The sequence below is a fragment of the Triturus cristatus genome, chromosome 4_1 (assembly GCF_964204655.1).
Source record: "Triturus cristatus chromosome 4_1, aTriCri1.1, whole genome shotgun sequence".
NCBI classification, from domain to species: domain Eukaryota; kingdom Metazoa; phylum Chordata; class Amphibia; order Caudata; family Salamandridae; genus Triturus; species Triturus cristatus.
The window spans coordinates 732,604,566-732,615,053 of record NC_140585.1 but is presented as its reverse complement, the minus strand read 5'-3'; positions in this window follow the sequence as shown (position 1 = coordinate 732,615,053).

The following is a 10,488-nucleotide window of genomic DNA, read 5'->3' as shown; positions in this document are numbered from 1 at the left end:
TCAAGTGGGCAGTGATTGAAGAAAAGGAAAGTAATGGAGCTGTCCTAGTCGAGACCAGTTTTAAAAAATCTCAAGTTGTGTATTGTGGAGTTTGCAGGAAATTTCCTCATCTCGCAGATACTAAGCCTTTCCTATATGTTGGTGTGACAGAAAAATTCAAAAGGGAGTCGTTGGAATGGCACAACAAGAGCAAATCACATGAAAAATGCATATTACACGAAGCTGCAATTCAAAACCCACAGGAGACCTGCATAGCCAAATCGATCACAAAAATGCATGAAAAAAATATCGGGCACTTGAACATTTTATTTAATACAGCCTATTATCTTGCAAAAGAAGGTGAGGCTTTTATTAAGTTTCCAAAACTCTGCACACTGCAGAAAAAGAACAATCCTGACTGGAATTTTGAAAAATATACGAATGATCATGCATGCAGTAACTTTGTAATAGCAATTTCCGAAACCCTAAAAATGACAATTCCATCCCAGATAGAAAATGCTAGGTTCCTCAGTGTTCTGTCAGATGGGTCAACTGACAAAGGAATTCAGGAACAGATTTTTGTATGATTCCTTTGTGAAGGCACCCTTTTTACCCGTCTGTGTGGCATTGTCAGCATGAAAAACTCCACTGCATCCGGAGTGAAAAATGCTATAACAGTTGGCCTGGAAAGCATGGGCATATCTCTGGATATTCTGAGCCAGAAATGCATTGGTCTGAATACAGATGGAGCTGCTGTGAACCTCGGTAGTAAATCTGGTGCTGTGAAGCAGCTACTGGACGAAGTCTCCAAACATCAAGGATGGGACAATTGCGATCACATTGCAGTTGTGCACTGTGTAGCTCACAATCTAGAGCTTGCTGTGTGTGATGTTAAAAGAAAAAGTTCATCCATATCCAAATTTGAAGAGATGCTCAAAGGATGTTTCAAAATATATTATTATTCACCTAAGCGGAGAAGGGAACTTAAAGAGATAGCTGATAATCTGGAAGAGCAGTTAAAACATTTTGGTGACTTGCAGCAAATCAGATGGGTAGCAAGTCAGCACAGGGCAGTACCAGCGTCTTAAGACAAACTGGGAATCTACAGTACTTCATCTTGAGCACCTTGCTACTGGTAGTGATGAATATTCAAACAAAGCCAAAGGATTGCTTCATGGCATGAAATCAGAGAAGTTTCTTTATTTCTTGCACTTCATGATAGACTTCACAGAGCTGCTTCAGCAAGTGTCTAAGGCATTTCAACAAGAATACAGTCTTAACTCTGAAGTTGCAAGAAGGATTAAGGTGCTTCAACAGAAGCTAATACAGCTGAAAACAAAGCCAGGAAAAGCACTAACACAATTTCAATTGCTTTTTAAAGATGGAAATTTTGCAGGGGTCCCATTACTAACAAAGGCAACGCCTGCTAGAAAAGGCAGCTCTAATGAAACTAGTGTCAAGGAAGACACTACTGAGTTAATAGAGAATGCTCTTTCTTTTATAAGTGACCGGTTTCTGAAGCACATCTCCGGCAAGCCGCATTCTTTGTTTAACATTTTAGATTTTACTTTGTGGCCAGACTCTGTTGAAAAGATTAGAGGTTTTGGGGATCAAGAATTTGAGGACCTTGTTACATGGTACAAAAAGGTACTTACTGATGAAGAAATTCAGTCTGCCCCTGGAAAGTGGCTAGATTTTAAACTGTACGTCTTTCATCGGATGACATCGCATAAGCCTGTATCCCTCTTCACTCAGCTATTGAAAAAATGCCCAGAAGAAGTTAAACATGTCCTTCCAATTTTAGAAATCCTGCTTTCCACCAGTCCCACAACAACAATATGTGAACGGGGATTTAGCAGCATGAACCGAATAAAAAATGAGCTCCATACGTCCCTTAAAAGTGACACCATGTCTGCTTTAATGCGAATCCAAGTAGATGGGCCGGAGTTAGACACTTTTGATCCAAACCCAGCCGTTTTGCATTGGCTTTCAGCAAATCTTGGAACAAGACATATTATGGGCCACAAACATCCTTGTCAAAACAAGACTGTTACTGAGTCAGAAGATAGCGACTGAGTTTATCGCTACTCTCTATGTTCAAATCAGCACCATTTTCCTTAAAAAGTTAGTAAATGCTGGTGCGTTGTGTTGTTTTACCATTCACTGTTTGGTGTCTGTCAATGATACTTCTGACAATATGCCATGGTGGAACAGCTGTTTGTCTACTTTGGAGACACTCACCCCCCAGTCACAGACCTGGGTTGAATCCATCATCGTTCTTTAGTTCACTGTTCGCCACCCCAGTTCAGGACTGGCTATATGGAAATCAGTCTTGACCCCTGTGCCTCATGGGAACAGTCCAGCCCGAGCTGCCAAGCCAATGGACTCCTGACAAAGGCCCTGGCACTTTTTTTAATACAAATTAAGCACTGCCACAGCTACAGCAATCTAAACGAAACTTTGAGGACTTGGCAGAACAAACTGATTACAAAATGAGCTACATTCTGCCTCAAAGCTGACGGAGCGCTAATGCAAATACAAGTGGACAGCTGGAAAGTTGACACTCCTCCAACCCGAACAGTAGTGCTTTCGCTGAGAGGAAACACAGGACAATGACAATCACATTGACACAGCCTTCCAGGTCCAAGAATATGCAAAACTGTCCCTATATTTGAAAGAACAAGCACTTGATCTCTGGCCATAAATACCGATGGCTCAGTCTGTTTCAACCTCGAATGATACAAGTACATTGGTCATGTTGCACAAAGTTATTTCAAGACAGAATAGCAAGGACAGAAGGTAGCGTTGCATATGAAGAACGCAACCCTTAGCTCAGAGCATCAGCATCTTCACTAACAAGTAAGTGCCTGATATGTTGTCGTGGATATTATTTCAGTGACATGTTAAAGTTTATGGGGTATTTTTTGCCATGTATGTTCGCAGAAACGTTCACCACGGCACTTTGATACACACATCTTGGGGAGGTACTGGGTGATAAATTAATAAAATTTGCTGTTAATTTGGTTGGCCAACGTTTTCTTGGGTTGTTGGCGCTGCAAATGTTTTGAAAAAAATTAATATGCGATCAATTTGTGGGTCGAGTGCATTGATGTTAGGTCGAGTACAAAAGTCTACTCACTCGACCTGCAGGTCAAGTAAGATTTTTTAGATTTTTCGAGCCCTGGACTCTGCCTCTCAACAGTATCCCAATGAACAACTAGATTGCTAACATTATATATTTATTACAAAAGTGTGGAACGCCTGATGTCATCTTGATGTAATCAAAACTGTAATACCTAGAGCATTTCCTTTAAAAATTACATATATGAGAGGGTCTTAATTGCATCAAAATTATGGTTAGTGCTCTAAAAAACTAAAATGAGGACATATTTTCTGAGTTTTCAAATAGCGACAAAGAACTTTTAAATTATTTGTAATCTTTATATTTTTTATCCAGTTGACCACTTGATTAAATGTTGCACTTAGGGGAGAGGATGTGGTGTTACTTCCAGAGCTGCAGACTTTGCAACTGGGGAACCAGGTTGGAGTTTCTGCTTCAGCTCAACATTCTGTGATTCTGGTCAAATCACTTAATCTCCCCATGTCTACAACCAAAATGAATTTGATCCTGTGTGATGTAACCAATGCTCATGTAAAGCACTCCAATACCTGACAAGTCTGCACTATATAAAACTGCAAATACACAAAAAATAAGTGTTTTGCACACTTCTGTCATTGGGCTACATGTGGGCTACATCTGGGTGATATTTGTGCTGCATTTGGGCTCTTTTGTCTCTGCTGGCCATCTTGGTAGATTTGTTATGAAGTTTCCTAATTTCCTCATTTACTGCAGTCTCCTCAGTAGGAAATGCTTCCAGTTTTTTACCTTGATTCCATCAAGAAGGTATTCAGATATGTCACACATTTGCCATATATTCTGAATGTTAGCACTCTAGTTGCTCATTAGATCACTGTAGTAAAGCTACTGCTCACCACGGAAGTCTGCTGCTGGTATTAAAAGTGCATGTTTCAGTCTGCATATCAGAATTCTTTAATGAAATAGAAGAGGATTTGAGAAGTCACTCAAAATGTGCCCTAATTTTTCTTTCTTCAGCACTAATCATAATTTATATGGCAAAATGAACCCCCTCATTGTGTTCCTTTTTAAATTAAATGTTTTAAGTGTTACCAGTTTATTCCAATCAAGATGGCTTCAGGTGTGCCATACTTTTGTCATAAGTAAGACAGTAAGCGCTCTAGTTGTTCTTAAGAACACTCTGGGACATTCTGGCATTGGGCTATACTTGCGCTACATCTGGATGATATTTGGGCTACATTTGGGCTCTTGTCTCTGGTGGCCATCTTGGGAGATTTATTTGTTATGAAGTTTCCTAATTTCCTCATTTACTGCAGTCTCCTCAGTAGGAAATACTTTCAGTTTTTTACTTTGGTTCCATCAAGAAGGCATTCAGATGTGTCACACATTTGCCATAAATTCTGAATGTTAGCACTCTAGTTGCTCATTAGATCACTGTAGTAAAGTTACTGCTCACCAGGGAAGTCTGCTGCTGGTATTGAAAGTGCATGTTTCAGTCTGCATGTCAGAATTTTTTTATGAAATAGTAGAGGATTTGAGAAGTCAAAATGTGCCCTAATTTTTCTTTATGCAGCACTAATCATAATTTCTATGGCAAAATGAACCCCCTCATTTTGTTCCTTTGTAAATTAAATGTTTTAAGTGTTACCACTTTATTCCAATCAAGATGGCTTCAGGTGTGCAATACTTTTGTCATAAGTAGGACTGTTAGCGCTCTAGTTGTTCTTTGGAACACTCTGGGAAGCTGCAGTAGAACACAAAGGAATCAACTGACAGTCTCTGACCTTGTTGGATGTACATGTTTTACTGAGAATGTCAGACTTCATTCTCACATGACTGGGAAAGATAATGTGAATTTACAGAAAATATGCTCTCAGTTTAGCTCATAGATCACCTTCCAAACCTCTGTGGGAAAAGCATGAGAAAATAGTTTTCTCTCAAACATGATTCATGATATCACAGCAGAAGGCTAAAATCACCTTAGAACACACCTGGGTGTAGGCAAGATGGCGGCCGCGAGTGTGGCTGTGTGAGCGGGTTGCTCCCTCTCTCCCTTCTCTGATACAATTGTATCCTACTCAAGAAAACTGAATTCGCTTGGTCTACGTCTTGGGAAGCGAAGCTTAAGCGAAATGAATTCCCAAACTTAACTTGAGGCATTTATGTTGTGGCGGATATTCTCTCTGCTTGACCACTCCTTCCAGCGGTCGCCTCGTTTTTACCGTTCTCCTAGCAGCCGCGTCTGGACGGAAGGATTACTCGGCATGTCTAAAGCAGCGTCGCGGTCAGCGAGGCCAAAAGTGCAACAGGCTGGGACGCCTGTGAGGACGCGCTTAGCCACCAATGCTGCTGCTGCCGGTCTGTGCAATAAGGAACCACATAGCGCCGAGGGGGGCCAGAGGGGTGCTGACCCCCTCCCAGCGCTAGGGTCGGAGATGCAGGATCGTGCTCTGGACTCGGGAAACGAGGGGTTACATGTGACGGCCCAGGCTATTCCGGCGATGTTTAAGCGGAGAGAAAAGAAGAAGAAATCTCCGGAGGGGTCTACAGCGCGGACGTCTCAGAGCAGCGCCCTGGAAGTACAGGTGTGTACGGACAGCATAATTACATTAGGGAATGCAGGGGCTGATGAAGAAGCAGGAAAGTATGGGGCTATGTCTAACACTGCGGTATTGTTGTCTGTGGAACTTACTAAAGCTGTACCTGAACCCGAACCCCTCTCTCAGGCCAAGTGCATTTTGGGTGATGTAGTCATATGTGAGACAACAAATGGATTGATAGATGCAAGCTCTATTTATGGATCAGCTGGAACAGTCACGTCCGCTGGAGAGAGGGAACATGCTTCTGCTAACGCGCCAGCTAAGAAGGACATTTTAGAGTCTGACATGTTACAGGATAAACTTTCCAACGCTGATGACTTTTTCTCTTTATCTGATCGCTCCTCAGTTTGTAGCGCTGAGAAAGATTGGCCAGGGGGGTTGAACTTTGAAGGAGGTATAGAAGAAGTAAGTCAAGCGGGATCAGACACCTCGTGGGATTATCAAAGCTCTCCCAATACTCTGATTCCTTCAGTTTCTCCTCCAGCTCTATCTGCGGGTGACACTGGCGATGTTAGAAGTAACAGCGAAGAGATTACGCTAGCTACAATCCATGATCTTATTCTGGCGCATAGAGCAGAAACTAAGGCGGAGAGTATTCGCACACAGAATGCCTCCAGGAAGTTACAAAATTCTATACGGAGGGTCGCTAAAACCTGTGCAGATATGGCAAATAGAATTAACGAGGCTGAGAATCGGATATCTGCTTTGGAGGACGATCTCAATGAACAGAAACAAAGTGTTGCTGCTTTAAAAGCTCATCGTGATGACCTACAGTGGAAACTGTCCGATCTTGAAAACCGCTCCCGGCGGAATAACCTTAGAATTCTGGGGGTTCCTGAAGGCAAGGAGGGTGCGGACCCACGTCAATTTGTAGTCGAGTTGTTGGGTGAGGCCTTTCCTGGGCTCTCTCACTGGAATTGGCAGACAGAGGTGCAGAGGGCTCACCGTTTCCCTGCTATACAGAGGAAGAAGTCAGATCAGACTTCATCTCTCCCAAGGGCTATTCTTATTTCTTTAAATAATTTTTTGGCCCGAGAGGCTTTATATGACTTGGCACGTCCCAATAAGAAAGCCCATGCGAAGGACTGCGACTTCTTTGTAAGGCCTGACTTCTGCCAATCTACCGTAGACCTTCGCTGGAGGCTTCGTCAATTGATCCCTCTATTCCAGGCGAAGGGAATACAGGTCTTCCTTCAGAATCCGGCCAAGTTAAAGATAATTGTTAAGGGACGGTCACAAATGTTTTTTGACGATGTATCTGCCAAAGAATTCTTGCAAACGTATAAATAGCAAATAGCAAATGACAATAGTGGTACCGATTACTATGAAGTATAGAACTTATGAGTTATGTCTAATCTTATATGTATATTATGCTTGATTTAATGAAATGCTAAGTAGGATAATTAGTATATCAGCATATCTGACATTTTGTAGATAGAGATTGGGGGGTTGGGGTCCCGGCTCTACATCAAAAGGGGCTATGGTCCCGCTGCCTTATGGGGTAGGTAGGGTGGGATTGGGTGGGGGTAGGAGTGGGTTTGAGGGGGTTTTTGGGGACTTGGGTGAGAGTTGGGTGCACTGGGTAGGGGGGTTAAGGGGATGGGGGTTAAAAAATCGGCACTGCAGGAGACTTGTTTTTGCTGTTATGGACAAATTTTGTGTTATACTATGTTTCTACCGACTGGATAGTCAAATTCTTGCTTTTTTGTTGTGTTTTTCTTTTTTTTGTAGTCTGGTAAAAGGGGGTGATCCCAGAGAAGTTTTTGAAGGGAGCAGAGGATCTTTGTGTACAATTTTTATAAATGAGTAAATTGGTAGTCTGTACTCTCAACATATGTGGGCTGAATAATCCTAATAAGCGGAGAGTGTTGGCTAAGGTAGTTCAGGCGCAATCCTGGGACCTTTAATGTCTGCAAGAGACACATATCTCATGGGCAAACAGGGGCTGGTTAAAAACATTGGGCATGGATTTGATTGCATGCTCACGTCAGTCGATTAACTCAAGGGGTGTGGCTATTTTAAGTAAAAGAGGGGCAACAACATCTCGGAAACTTAAAGAGGATAAGTGGGGACGGTGGGCAATGTTAGAAGTAACGTTTAACAATAAGATTTTTTCAATATGTACTATATATGGTCCTAATTTAGATGAATCCGAGTTTTTCGATTAAGCTTAATTTGGAATTGTCTGCTTATCCTCAACCAATTATAATATGCGGGGATTTGAATTTACATCTTGACGGGGACTTTGATGTCTCTGGCAGGCAGGCTTATTATGGCAGGAAACCCAGAGCTTATAAAAGCTTGCGCAGACTGATTTTGGATCATGGTTTATGTGAGGTTTGGTGTAGGCTTAATTCTGGACAGTCAGGCCACACATTCTTCTCAGCTCCTCATAAAAAACTGGTACGACTTGATTATTTTCTTGTTTCCCATTCTATGTTGAACAAGGCATCTATTTACACTCTCCCAAGGTTCATTTCTGATCACAATCCTTTAATTTTGGAGATTGGGTTTGATTTTATAATTCAGCGCAACTCTGCGTGGACTTTTGACCGTAAATTGCTGTTAGACTTGGAGTATTGTAAACATATTAGGGATTGGATCATGCGCTTTTTTCAGATCAATAGGAATTCTGCTGCTGTAGCGGTGGTCTGGGATGCGTTTAAGGCGGGACTTAGAGGGGAGACCCTGAGTTTCGCCGCCCAAAAGCGTAAAAAATTGAAGGCAATTGTGAAAAAGCATATTTTGGATCTGAGTATTGTAGAACGTGAGTTGGACCAAAAAGTGAAGGAGGGAATCGATCTTAACTCTGTATCGAACAAATTAGCTATTAAAAAATCTGAAGTCTATCAGCAATTTGCAGAGGAGGCTGCCGCTAAATTTTTGCTCCATAAAAGAGAATGCTATGAATATGGGGAGCAGACTGGTAGGGTTCTTGCTAATCGGCTTCGTCAAAAGGAGGCACAAAATGATATTATTAAAATTAAAGATACGCAGGGGATAATCCAGGAATCCCCTCAAGGGGTGCGCAAGGCCTTTCAGGCATATTATGAGGGCTTATATTCTGGTGAGCAAACAAAAAAGGCAGATGATTATCTAGCTGGGATTCTCTCTTCGTCATTAACAGCAGAACAAAAAGATGGGTTGTCAGAACCAATTTTGTGGGAAGAAGTGGAGGTGGCTCTTCTTTCACTTCCGCGTGGCAAAGCAATGGGCCCTGATAAAATCCCACTGGAATTTTATATTTTGTTTAGGACGGAGCTCAGAGAAGAGCTGCTGAATACCATTATCCAGGCCTCAGTAGGCTGTCCTCCGGAGTCATGGTCTAAAACGAAGGTTGTTGTGTTTAAAAAGAAGGGGAAGGATGAGCTCCAGATGGGGTCATACCGACCTATCTCTCTGATAAACTCGGATAGCAAGATTTATTCCAAATTATTGGCTGGTAGAATTGCCAGAGTAATCAGCTCATTAGTCTCAGTGCGCCAGCATGGCTTTATAGCCGGCCGGGGGACTACTGATCATATAAGGCGTGTTATATCCTTGTTAGATTGGGCGCAGGCGACGGAATCTCAGATGGGGGTGGCCCTGTTGGACGCAGAGAAGGCCTTTGACAGGGTCTCCTGGGATTTCTTATGGTCGGTTTTAGCATGGAAGGGGTTCCCCCCTGATTTTTTAAGGGCTATTCAGGCTATGTATTGGAATTCAGCAGCTACAGTCCGTATCTCAGGGGAGGAATCCGAAGAGTTTAGAGTGCTCAGGGGGACTAGACAGGGTTGCCCTTGTTCACCTTTTCTTTTTGCCCTATACATAGAGCCGCTAATATTTAAGCTTGAACAGGATGCACTAATCGTCCCAGTTAAACCTTATCAGCACGAAGTTAAGGTTTTAGCCTATGCCGACGATCTAGCAGTTATTACAAGTAATATGATCAGTGCTATAAACAGAATTGAGATTGTGACAACGGAATTTGCAGCATTCTCTGGCTATAAACTGAATTTAGCAAAAACACAGATTTTACACTCGGCTAAGGGATATCCATCCGGTATTAAAATTACTGAAGAGGCAGTATATTTGGGTATCAAACTCTCTTCAAAAGTAGAAAATATCCCCGCTCTAAATATTGACCCTATTATCATAGCTTCTAACAAAACTTTGGAAAAGCTTGACCACCTGCATTTATCACTCTATGGAAGAAGTAACGTCATCAAAATGCTTATCTTTCCAAAACTCCTATATCTGTTCCGCGCTATCCCGCTATGGTTCCCTAACTCTATATTTATAAGTTTAGAAAGGATGTGCTCCCGGTTTATGTGGAGCTATAAAAGAGCGAGAAGGGCCCTGAGATGGCTTTATCTACCAAATGGTCGTGGGGGGTGGTCAGTCCCTAACTTTCGTCTCTATTATTATATATCATTATTACAGCATATGGGGGTTATGATTTCTGGAGAGAGGGCTTCATGGGACCCGGCCACCTCTCCTTCTGTTTATGAACTAATCTTGGGCCCAGAAGCCCTATACTTATTTGTGAGGGTTATTGAGCCCAGTTACTACAAAAAAACGCGGTTTAAAACTATATCAGCCGTGTTTTACGTATGGAAAAAGGTACGTTTTCTGTTTAATATAGTAGATTTTAACCGCTACACTCCGATTGGCTTATTAGGGACACTGCCTGTTATTTTTCAGGATTCAGTCGCACGTAGGTGGCGCACTGTCGGCATCCGGGATATTGGGGATTTAGTCGAAAATAATCAAATCAAATCGTACGCATCTTTAAAGGAGGAATTTGGTCTCAATAAAGCTGACTTTTTCAAA